We start from the raw sequence: 11639 nt of genomic DNA on the forward strand, positions 1-11639 counted from the left end.
CCAAGATGTATGGGACAATGACAACTGGCTAAACACATATGTAATGGAAGTCCCAGGAGAAGAGGGGAGACAGAATGAGGCAGAAGAAATATTTGAAGGGATGATGACTCAGAATCTCCCAAATTAACAAAAGACAACAAACCACAGCTCCAAGAAGCTCAGAGAACCCCAAACAGGATAAATGGGAAGAAAAACATAACTAAGCCTATCACAGTCAAACTGTTGAAACCAAAGATCAGAGAACATCTTGAAAGTAGCCAGAAAGCTGTTGCGCCTGGGTGGCTCAGTCAGTTGAGCTTCAGACTCTTAATTTTGGCTCAGGTCATGATCTCAGGGTCATGAGATCCAGTCCCTTGTCTGGCTCTGCACTCAGTGGGAAGTCTGCTTAAGATTCTCTCCCTCTGTCCCCCACCCCACTTGCGGACTCTCAAGGAAGGAAGAAAGGGGGGGGGGGAGGAAGGAAGGAGGGAGGGAGGGAAAAGAAAGAAGCCAGAAAGTAAAACAAATTACATAGAAAAATAAGAAACAGTCTTATTAGAAACTCAACCAGATGGTTCCTGAGGCTGTATCTCTGCCTTATAGGTCCACAGGACAACCCAGGAGCATTGCAGGATGTTTCCCCATTTGGAGACTGATAGCAGCTTGGGCAGGTTTCTGTTACCTGCAAAACACAGTGGGCTGCAAGTGAGCAGCATCCTGCAGGGCACCAGCTCCCCAGTTCACAATCTGCAACCCCCTACCCCCTGTTCCCCACCCCAGGCCACACCCAGGCCCTCCCCTCTTTACACACACCCCACCTTGAGCTGACTGTGGCCACATCACCCCTCAAAGACTGTTGATTGGCTGTGAGTTGGAAGGAGGCAGAGTAGGTAGGGCACCTGGGTGGCTCAGTTGGTTGAACGACTGCCTTCGGCTCAGGTCATGATCCTGGAGTCCCGGGATCGAGTCCCCCATCGGGCTCCCTGCTCGGTGGGGAGTCTGCTTCTCCCTCTGACCCTCTTCCCTCTCGTGCTCTCTATCTCTCATTCTCTCTCAAATAAATAAACAAAATCTTAAAAAAAAAAAAAAGGCAGAGTAGGTAGAGGCTAGACATGCTAGTTGACCGGCCTCAGTGCCCATCATGGTAGGCCCTGGGATCTGCCTGTTCCTCCAAATCCTTTCCCCAAACATGACCAACCTGGAACAACAAAAGGCCCCCTGTCAGGGCTCTGCTGAGTGCATGGTCATCGTCATGGGTGGCAATGTCTGTGAGAGGTGGACAGTTGCCAATCATTCAGGGTCGCCATGGGATCAGGAAGAATCATGTTTCCTCCCCCTCACCCACTGTGTTGCCCCTTCTGTGGCCTCTTTCCAGAAGAGAGTTCCTTTACGACAGGAGCCACAGGGAGGCGGCAAAGAGCTTGCTTCAGGGCCTCAGCTGGCTTGGAGTCAGAGGGGCTGGATTTAAAATATGGCAACTGCTGAAAGTGAAGCCGGTGGGCTTCCCCTGAGAAGGTGCTCGGCTGAGTGTGGAGAGCAAGTATGGCAAAGGTAGGGGAAAGAGACAAGAGACTCCTGACCCACCTTGCACGTCTGGATCCTACAGATAATTCCTGGTAGCCGGAATCCTCTCCCTCAGTGGGGGCCACTACCTCCTCCCTTGAGCACCCCTGCAGGGTCCTCAGCTCTGCAGTTCAGAGAGCTTTCCTTGCAAATGATTCTTCAGGCAACTGTCTGTTAGGAACTCTGCCAGGAGGCCCTTCCCGTAGACTTCCTCAAACCTGCATCACATGCGCATTCATTCAACAAATATCTATTGGCCACTTAATACTGGACACTGTTCTAGCCATGAGGGATACAGTTCTGAAGAAAAAAAAAATGTTTAAGTGCTTTCATGGAGTTTACATTCCTTTGCGGGGGGGGACAGACAAGAAATTAAAAATTAATAGAATACACCTTATATTAGATGGTAAAAGAGGCCACGGAGAAACACGTTTCAAGAGGGTAAGGTACCAGAATAAAGGGGTTACCATTTAAAATAGGTCCCGTCAGGGCTCAATGAAGTGACATTTGAGTAGTCTTGCAGAGGTCAGATGTGAGCCATGGGGTAAGAAGAACATGCCAGGCAAGGGAACAGCCGAAGTGAGAGCATGTCCACCAAACTCAAGTTCCAGCAAGTCTCCGGTGTGGCTGGTGCCAGGTGAATGAGTGGGAGAAGAGAAGGAATGATGAGGAAGAGATGACTGGCCTTGCAGTGATCGGCACCTTGCAGGCCACGGTGAGGACTTCTTTTTCACTCTGAACGAACAGGAGCCATGTTTATTTTGAATGAAATGGGAACCACTGCCGAATTTTGAGCAAATGAATGACATGATCTGAGCAACACTTCAAGAGTATGGCTCTGGTACGCCTGAAACTAATGTGACATTGTGCGTCAATTATGCTTCAATTAAAAAAAAAAACCAAACTGGTGGGGGACAAAAGCATCACTCTGGCTACAGTGACGAGAACAGTGATGAAGGCTGGGAGGGGGAAGCAGGGAGACCAGTCGGAAGCTATTACAATTCCCATCCCAGCGGCGCCTGGGTGGCTCAGTCGTTAAGCATCTGCCTTCGGGGACGCCTGGGTGGCTCAGTCGTTAAGCATCTGCCTTCGGGGACGCCTGGGTGGCTCAGTCGTTAAGCATCTGCCTTCGGCTCACGTCATGATCCCAGGGTCCTGGGATCAAGTCCCACATCGGGCTCCTTGCTCAGTGAGGAGCCTGCTTCTCCCTCTCCCTCTGCTGCTCCCCATGCTTGTGCTCTCTCTCTCTCTCTCTCTCTCTCTCTGACAAAGAAATAAAAATCTTAAAAAAAAAAAAAAGCATCTGCCTTCGGCTCAGGTCATGGTCCCAGGGTCCTGGGATCGAGCCCCACATTAGGCTCCCTGCCCGGCGGGAAGCCTGCTTCTCCCTCTCCCACTCCCCCTGCTTGTGTTCCTTCTCTCGCTGTGTCTCTGTCAAATAAATAAAATCTTAAAAAAAAACAAAAAACAATTCCCATCCCATTCAGGAAAGCTTAGTAAGGGAGCTCAAATGCCCTCCGCCCAGGAAGCCCCTCCTAATCCTCCCTAAGACCCCCTTTATTCAGGCATCACCCCGCCTTGGTCAACCTTGCCTTTGTTCTGGGATTAGTGACGGCCCTGTCCTCAGCCCCACCAGACCTTAGACTCTGGAAAAGCAGATGCCCAGTTGCTTTCACAGCTTCTCCCAGCACAGAGGGCTGTGCACACAGAAACCAAGTCAGACTCTCCCTAAGGAACAAGTGATCCCATCCCTCTTTAGTTGAGCTACCTACTTTTTCTTCTGGGCTGTGTTTCTGCCCAGAGAGCCACATATTCATGTTAAACTCTTTACCAATATAACAGCCCTAATTTGGTGTGTCGGCCACACTTCACAGTCCCTCAGTAGCGCCATGTTTACAAGACACACTTGTCACTGCCCTGCAAAGGCAGGCTCTCAGAACTGGCAGGAAGCACATACAAAACATCGTTTGCCAAAGCCATTGGTCTCTCTGGAGGCTTCTGAGAGCAAATTAAATGAGTAATTATTTATTGAGTCCTTAAACATTGAGCACCTGCTGTGGGGCTGTGCTCTACACTAGGCAGTGAGGGTATAAAAGTGAATAAAACAAATTTCCCAGGATCTCACTGCAAACATAGGATACAGACCATATGCAAAGCACTGGCATGCTCAAATAGAATTAGGTCCTTGTACTGCACCAAGGACTTACCATCCACTCATCCATCTATCACTCATTTAGCAAGTACTGAGTGTACTGCCCTGAGTGCTGGATGGGTAATGATGATCTTGAGACACAATCCCTCTTCACACTCCGGTGTGGAGACAGAGTAGCAAATAGTGGGGAGCTGGCACATACAACAAACACAGTTCAGGGCAAGTGATACAGTAGTACAGGTGCAAAGTAAAATGGAGAACAGGGGAAGGAGATGTTCTTTGCAGTAAAGGTCTGGAAAGGCCTTCAGGGCTAAGTGGGATTTCAATAGAATGTTGAAGGGAAGAACCGTAGAACTACCACGGGTGGCAGGAGTGGGGGAATCGGGGAATCCAAGGGCACAGAACACTGTGAGCTTACTTAGACCATGTTTATGGGGCAGAAAGTGGTCCCTGTGGCTGTGGTTCGTTGGGTAGAAACCAGGTGTTGTAGGAGCTAAGCTAAACTGGGATTGAGTTTGGATGGGCTTGAAGGCCAAGCTGATGATTTTCAAGGCAAGGAGTGGTAGTTCCAGATCTGTGCTTTCGAGAGGCAGCTGTGGCAATGTGGAGACATTACACAGTGGATGCTGGGAAACCCAACTAGGGGAGTAACAACGAAGGTTTCAACCCAAGTAGTATAAAAACCAGCTTTGATTGGATTTACTCATTTATGCCCTTAACTGTTCACAGACATCTATTATGTGCAAGACCGTGTACTGATTGAAGATAGGGATGGAACAGACAGGGAGGAAACAAAGAAAAATAAAATCCAGTTTATGTCAAGGATATTATAATCAAGTAAGAGACAAAGACCACAAAAATGCTTCTACATTCTTCCCTTGACTTCTGTCCTGTGATACTTGGTTTCCCTCCAATGTTCCCTATACTCCTGTGGCTCCTCTAGAAACTCATTGTCTTCTGCCAGCATACTCTGTGGGTTGCTCCAATACCTGGACTCTCTCATTTCCTCATGCCACAGGATGTCCCCAAATGACTTTATCCTCCCCTATGGCTTTGAACATCAACTGTATGATCACGACTCCCAAACTTATCCATAATTCCAGTCTCTCTCCTGAGTCCTAGAGCTGTATACCCAAACACCCAACTGAATGTGTCAACTGGTTGCCCACTAAAACCTCTAACTCAAGTCCTCCAAATAAAACTCATCTTTCCTCCCCAATCAAACCAACTTCTCCACTTGCTCTCCATATCTCAATGTGTAACCACTGCTCTCTATCTACCCCCAAAGCTGGAGACTGGGGTCTCATCAGTGCCTCATCTCTTGCACCTCTATACCCAGTCTATCCCCAAGCCCTAACCAGTCTACATTTTATATGTCTTGTCTTTGGTGACCACCCTAGTTGAGGCCACTGACTGACCTCCCTGTCTGTAGTATTACTCTTGCAAGCTATGTTCCATACTAGGCCAGAGAGATCTTTCTCAAATCCAGATCTTATACCATACCCCTGCAAAGAAATTCTTTAATGACTCTTCATGGGTTTAATCATGGCCTACAAAGATTTTTGTGACAGCTCCTCAGCCTGGCTGTATGATATTCCATTGTATGGATGGGCCATAACTTTGTTGTTGTTATTGTTAAGGATTTTATTTATTTATTTGACAGAGTGAGAGAGCACAAGTAGGCAGAGTGGTAGGTAGAGGGAGACGGAGAGGCAGGCTCCCCGCCAAGTAGAGAGCCCAAGGCAGGGCTTGATCCCAAGATCCTGGGACCATGACCTGAGTCAAAGCAGATGCTTAACCGACTGGGCCACCCAGGCACCCCAAGGCCATAACTTATTTAACTAGTCTTCTAGTGATAGATGTTTGAGTTGTTTGTAAACTTTTGCTACTCTAAACAATGCTATAGTTGATAACTTTGTACATACTTTATCTTGTATGTGTAAGTATATGGGATCAGAAATTATATGCATTTTTAATTTTGACAAGTATCAACAATTTACAGTTCTGCCAGTAACACATAAAGAGGGCCTATTTCCCCACAACAATGCCAGGGGTATATTATCAGATGTTTGGATTTTTTGCCAATCTGTAGCTTAAAAATGCTATCTAAATGTAGTTTCAATTTTCTTGTGAGGTTGACTATTTTTCCTTATGTCTAAGAGCCATTTATCTTTCCTTTTATGTTAACCATCCCATTTTCTTATTGGATTTTTGTTCTTTTTCATATTGATTTGAGGGGATTTTGTATATATTAAGCAAATTAGTCCCTTTGTCTATGATACGAGTTGCAGATACTTCCCCCTGCGTACCATTTGTCTTTATTTATGGTGGTTTTTTGCTCTGCAGAAATTATAGATTTTCATGTTGACAGAATTTGTCTTTTTTTTTTATGCTTTGGGAAATTTTATGCTATTCTGACAAATGCTTTCCCCACCATGACATTATACATCTATGGTTGTATCTTTTTACATTTATTAAAACACAATTGATTCATATGGATTTATTTTAGTGTAAAAACCAAGGCAGAGATACATTTTTTTTTTCAGGCAGTTACACAATTGTTTTGATACCACTTATTGTATAATCCATTTTCCCCTGCTGATAGACAATGCCATCTTTATCATACACTAACATTTTAAATGTCTTGAGTCTATTTCTGGAGTCTCTGTTTGGTTCTCTGTATCATATTGCCTGTGTATGTGCTAATGTCCCCTGGATTATACTATTTTAATTATTGTAGCTTTTAATGGTTTTATATCTGGTAGAACTATTTCTCTCACTAACCTTTTTCAGAATGTTCATGGCTCTTCATGATGCAGAAATTTCCATGTGAACTTTATATTCAGATTATGTAGTCTGTTGGTATTTTTATTAGATTGTGTTAAATTTATAGATTAATTTATGGAGAGCTGACATCTTTATGGTAGTGAGTCTTTCTACCCCAAAATAGAATATGCCTTTCCATTTATTCAAGCCTCCTTTTGTGTTCTTTGCTAGCATTTTAGTATTGGGGCACCTAGATCTAGCACATTAAGATTACTCTTGGTTAGTTTACTTTGTTGTTGCTATTGTAAAGGATATATTTTATTCCCCTATATTTTCTAATTGGGTGTTGTTCACTGGCTTTTTGTATATTAACTTGTACCTACTTTGCTAAAATGTCTTACTTGTATCGGTTTTGCAGTTGCTGTCCTTGGATTTTCCAGGTAGGTTATCATTTCATAAATAAATAATGATACTTTGACCTCTTTTCCAGTTTTTTTACCTCGTTTCTTTCTCTTCTGTAGTTAAGCAGGCTGGTACTTCCAAAGCAGTATTAAATAAAAATTGTCACAGGGGCAATCCCTGTGGCATATCTAACTTTAATGGGAATAATTTAGGTTTTCTCATTAAGTGTGACTCTGGCTTTTAGACTGCGATGCGTACACCTTGTCCTGTTCGTGAAGTTGGGTGTTTCACAGTGTGTCTGTGGTTCTCTGCCCTGGCAACTGCTGTTTCAGAAGCCTCCAGTCTGTGTGTAAGGTTCCTCCTTGGCAGATGGTTTCTCTTCCCTTGGAGACAAAAACGTGTGCAGATATCAAGTATATGCTGACTTCAAATGCATTGTGAATCCAAAGGTAACTTTTTGCTGGTCGACAGCTTTATTAAACTTGACTTCCTAAGACGTTACAGTTGAGCCAATAGCAGATAGATCCTGTGTCCTCTGAGTGCCCAGAAGGTATCGGCTTTAGGTGAGAGGGAAACTGGACTTTCTCTAGTGGACAGAATGGGGATAGGCTGTGCTATCACAGTTTGGGTCCTACACCGACGACCTGGCAGGTGACGCTAAGACCCAAGCCCTAAGAACGGTAGCAACTGCTAACATTTTCAAACACTTGCTATATGCTATCTGCTTGTTTAAATAGTAATTTACTCCTCAGAACGCTCCTATGAAGTGGGGACTATTATTTCCCCACAGATGATGAAACTGAGGCAAAGCAATGTAACTTGCTCAAGGTCACAAGCTGGTAGCTGATAGAGCTGAAGTTTTGTTTTGTTTTTTAAGATTTTATTTATTTATTTGACGGAGAGAGAGAGAGAGAGACACAGTGAGAGATGGAACACAAGCAGGGGGAGTGGGAGAGAGAGAAGCAGGCTTCTCGCCGAGCAGGGAGCCCAATGCGGGGCTCAATCCCAAACTCAGCCCAAGGCAGACACTTAAAGACTGAGCCACCCAGGCGCCCCGAGCTGAAGTTTAAAACCAGGCAGTTTGACTCCAGAGCCTGTGTTCTCAGCCACCATATTCTAATCCCCAGGAGCAGCAGCCTGGGGCCCTGAGCAGCTGAAAAAAGATCCAGGGGAAATCAGGAGTGTGGTCTCCATTGTAAAGCAGGGAAAGAGGCCGAACTGTGAAAGACTACTCCAGAGCCAGGGACGGTTAACTGGGGCCTGGATGATTGGTGCTATTGTTAGCTTTTCTTTTTTTTTTTCTTTTTTTTTTTTAAATTGGTATGAAATTTCTTTTTTTCTTTTTTAAAGATTTTATTTATTTATTTGAGAGAGAGAGAGAATGAGAGATAGAAAGCATGAAAGGGAAGAGGGTCAGAGGGAGAAGCAGACTCCCCGCCGAGCAGGAAGCCCGATGTGGGACTCGATTCTGGGACTCCAGGATCATGACCTGAGCCGAAGGCAATCGCCCAACCAACTGAGCCACCCAGGCGCCCAATTAGCTTTTCTTTTTATCCACACTCTTCTTTGTGTTCCTTTGCTGGCTCCTCAAACCTAACCTTAAACATTGGAGTGCCCCAGGCACTGGCCTTGGACCTTCCTCATTCTCTGTCTAGGCTCTTTCCTAGGCACAATATCTAGATCTTCACGATAATGATTCCCTCCTGTGTCCCTCCAGGCTAGGCCTCTTCCCCCCCCTGGACTGGTGTGTCCACCTACCCACTCAACACTTCCACCAAAACACCTCCCAGGCATCTCAAACTGCACATGTCTAAACAGAACTCTTCCTGTCTACCCCTACAGGACCCTGCTCCTCCCACTGACTTCCCCTTTACTGTGAGTTTATTTAACACAGTCAACAAATATTTGTTAAGCACCTACTGTAACAGTGGATAAAACAAAAACCTCTGCCCTAATAGAATTTACATTCTACTCTCGGGAGACATACAATAAATTGGAAAAAACAAATTACATCACGCATTAGAAGATAAGGGCTAAGCATGATGTGAAATGTTGGGGTTCAGAGCAAATGGTCAAGAAAGAATTCTTGAGACGTCTTTGGTGCAAAAAGGTGGTTTTATTAAAGGGCGGGAACAGGACCCATAGGCAGAAAGAACTGCATTGGGGTTGTGACTGGTGACTGACTATATACTTTTAAGTTGGGAGGGGGCTAGGGACAGCGTTAAGTCTCTAAGGAATTTTGGAAACAAGGTTTCCAGGACCTTTAGTGGTCATTTACTATTGTTTAGTAAACCCTCAGTCGTGTGACCCTTCAGATGCCTATCAGTGGGCCATATGCTTGGAGAATGATTGCTAACATATATCTTGCGGAGTAGAGACAGAGGAAGTTCCAAAGGAATTTCTCTATGTTTAAAGTAGAATCACAGGAGCCTGCAGGGTCAGGGTAATGTTAAGCTAAGATCACCTTTTGCCCTCAGCAAAGTATTAACATTGAGGCAGCGGAGTTCCTAGAGGAAGTTCACTCTGCCTATTTCAAGGACTTGTCAATGAGCTGCTAAGTAGCAAGGAAATGTAGTTTTTTTCTTTTGCCTTTGTTTCCCACATCAAGAAGAAAAACAAAGCAGGGAAGGGGCAGAGAGTGCAAGGGATGGGGACTGAAATTTTTTAAAAGGGGCAAGTGAGAAGAGCAGGAGATGAGGTTAGAGTAACAAGGCTAGACCAGAAGTTTTAACCCAAAGACAACAGAGGATTTTGAACAGAGGCTTGACATGAGGGGATTTCCATTTTAATAGGAATACCCTAGCAGCTAGAAATTGGGGGAGGGGCAGGAGGCTGAATGTGGGGAGACCAGGTAGGCAGCTCCTGCAATGGTCCAGGTGAGAGATGACAGATCCAGGGTGAGACAGGGAAACTAAAGAGACTCCATGAAAAACTGCTTTTTTTTGTCCCATTTCTCCTCCTGTCCTCGCTAGGACCTGCACCCCTGCCTTATACATATAGGACAGATAATGTATGTCCTCCTAGTAGAGGCCACTTTTAGGGAACAGGCTTGAGCAACGGAATGTAAAAAGGGCCCAGAGCAACCCCTTGGCGGAATACAGACAGGTCCATCAGGTGATCCACCTCAAAATAGCCACAGGCCCTAACTAACCAATGGGCTACTTACAACCAGGCAAGTTGTCAAAAAAGGGGAAATTCCATAGAACCCCAAATCTCATCTTCCCCCTTTAAATACAGCCCCCCCCCGCCTCAATCCAGAGTCTCCTTTGCTATCCTGCCCCCCCCCCCTTGCTTGCAGTGTATTCAATCAACTTTTATCTCTTTTGTTCTATCTTGGGTGAATCCCTTTCTCTGCCTGTGCCACCCCTCTGGCTTCCACCTGATTGGTCACCCCTCATGGAGGGGGGGAGCTCTGATCGGAGACACGACACTCCCTGTAAAGGTCCAGAATTTAACGAGTTCACAATAGATAACATCTAAGGTGTGACTGGGCGGGATGTCAGGAACACTTCCCAAGACCACTGACTCATCAAGACCCCTAGCTCCAGGGCATAAGTAACTTATGGAAGACACCTAAACACTTGCCTTTGTTCCTGGATGCGGGAATACCAGACCACCACCCCAAATAAAAACCCCAGGCCCTAAGTAAGGAAATTCACTCTTTGCTTTCTGAGTCTCCTGGATGCTGTGTGTGTACCCACACTCTTATCTTCAATAAACAGCTCTCATTTCCTCTCAGCTGTGTTTGATTTCTATCCTGTGCAAAGCCAAGGATCCTCTTGACTGGTCCTGCGGGATCTCCTCTGGGTCTTCAGGCCCAGCCAGCCGGCATCACGGGGACTTGGGTCAGGAGAGAGTGGGCAAGCCAATGAGATAGGGCCAGATTCTGGATATATTCTAAAGGGGGCTCCAGCATCCACCCAGCTTCTCAGGCCAAAGACCTAGGTCTTATCCTTGATTCTTCCCCTTCTCTCATATCCCATATCCAATCCATCAGCAAGTCCTTGTGGTTCTAGCTCCAAAAAGTACTTCAGAGTCACTGTTTCTGTCCATCTCCACTGCCCCTGCAACCCAGCTAACTACCTGGACTTACCTCTCACGTGGATTGCTCCAAGATAGCCTCTTACCTGATCTCTCTGCTTCCTCTTTTAAAATCCTTCTCCAAAGCTAGAGGAATCATCTTAAAAATTAAATACCACAGCAAGGATGCCTTGTAATCCTTTAAGAGCTTTCCAAAGCATTAGGAAGAAAGGCCCAAATCCATGCATGAACTACAACAGCTACTGTGGTCTGCCCCTGATGACCTCTGTTCTCATCTCCAGCCCTCTTTTTCTTGATCATCCTTCTCCAGCCATACTGGGCTCCTTCCTGTGTCTCAAACTCACCAAATTCATTTCTGCTTTGCAGCTATGCTGTCCCCTTTTATGGTCATGGTACCCAAGCTCTTTGCATGACTGACCTCCTATCAACTGTCAAATCTCAGCTCAACTGTCCTCTCCTTAGAAACCTCCTAGATAACTCTCATCTAGTAAAGATACCATACGATATCTTGATATCTCGCATAGTCTACACGCCTCTTATCAGAAAACTCAGTCTTTCAGGGGAGACAAAATAGGTTATTAAGTAAGATCACAGGCCAGTAAATTAGTTGGGGATTTTGGAAGCAAAGAGCTATCATACACTGTCAGGGCCAGAAGGGCTAGCCTCCTCCCTGACACTTGAATCCACTGGCAATGTCCAGGGGACATGTGGTTGACACCTCCATTGAAAGGACCGC

This window comes from Zalophus californianus, chromosome 9 (assembly GCF_009762305.2).
Source record: "Zalophus californianus isolate mZalCal1 chromosome 9, mZalCal1.pri.v2, whole genome shotgun sequence".
In the NCBI taxonomy this organism is placed as follows: domain Eukaryota; kingdom Metazoa; phylum Chordata; class Mammalia; order Carnivora; family Otariidae; genus Zalophus; species Zalophus californianus.